The following is a 1,411-nucleotide window of genomic DNA, read 5'->3' as shown; positions in this document are numbered from 1 at the left end:
GCAAATGACTTCCCTGGAGATGGCCCACTGTCTTTGAATGGCTAATGATGGGTAAGCTCTGAAACTCAAGGTCTAAAGAGACTTCACCTCAGGATTGCTTCTTGCAGCTGATATGCCTCTCCTGTCACTATTACATCGTCTAAGTATGCCTGGACATTACCCCTCCCTATTGGACAAATTTCCTGCAGATCAACATGAAGATGAACTTTCATGAATTAATGCTGTTTAGATGAATTAATGATTGTTGGGGTCTCCCACCTCCACTAATCACTCTCCCTCTAAACATTATATTGCGCCCCCCTACAGGCGCATAGAATTGCTACCGAGAAGACCTCCCCAGATCTCCCAGAATGCAGCGTCCTCGGACCGCCTACTATTGTTTGGACCGCCTCGATCCTTGGACCCGCCTACGTCGTCTCCGCCTCGATCCTTGGACCCGCCTACTATTGGACCACCGTGGCATCTTCAAAGAGACTCAAGGGCAGGCTGGGAATCTTTCTTTGTACTTAAGCAAAGTTCGATTATTAAAACTTTGGAGCCCTGATCAGTGTGAATTGCCAGGCATTCATTTTCCTTTCACAGTCTATTCTCTTTTAGGATGTTCAAGCCCTTCAGTACGGACCCAGACCGGAGTGTTTCTGCGGGCACGGGAACACTCAAATGATTTTATAGAATTTCTGATTTGATTTGAATAATTTTAGGAAGAAAGATTTAAGAGACGGTTTTAGTTGTTTTGCTAGAAAGATGTAATAAAGTTAGCGTCAAGCATAGAATGTACCCGTTCCTCATAATAGTAAGTAAAGGCTGCATAATAAGATATGCATTGCACTTTCATTGCATATCATACTAGAAAGAGATATATAGGCCTGGGACAAATTTATGTTCAAGGAAAAACATTCAAGTCCAAGGTGTGCACTATGACAAGGCAAGACCATGTCAAAACTGCTGTTTTGAACTTATAATGAGCTTACAGTGTGAAACACTGCTTTGAACATGTTACTGGTAATTTCTGTAACTCCTCTTTTAAGTAAAATTTTATCTATGACATAATTCTTTTGTACATAGAGAACTTCTTGTCTAAAGCTATAAAAAGATAGATAGCAATAAAGAAATGTGGTATAGGCATTTTCCACTTTACCTGGTGTGTCTCTTTTCTGTGTGAGTGATTTTTTTCCTCTCTTTTTTTCTCTGATTCAGAGTTAACAAGCTCTGAGCCTCTCACCTGGCCAGCAAGGGACTGCTGGCTGACTCACCAGAGAAAGGAGCTCTAGCAGTAAATCCTTTTACTTAATTCCCTTCTGCTAAACAGCATATGTTAAATAGCCAGAAATTAGTGCTTATTTAAGCACAAACAGTAAGAGAGTTGAAGAGTACTCAGTGTTTATTAAAGCACAGAATGGTAACAAAGAGT

The sequence above is a fragment of the Mus pahari genome, chromosome 16, assembly GCF_900095145.1.
Source record: "Mus pahari chromosome 16, PAHARI_EIJ_v1.1, whole genome shotgun sequence".
In the NCBI taxonomy this organism is placed as follows: Eukaryota; Metazoa; Chordata; class Mammalia; order Rodentia; family Muridae; genus Mus; species Mus pahari.
The sequence above is the reverse complement of the archived record's forward strand: the minus strand, read 5'-3'. Positions refer to the sequence as shown.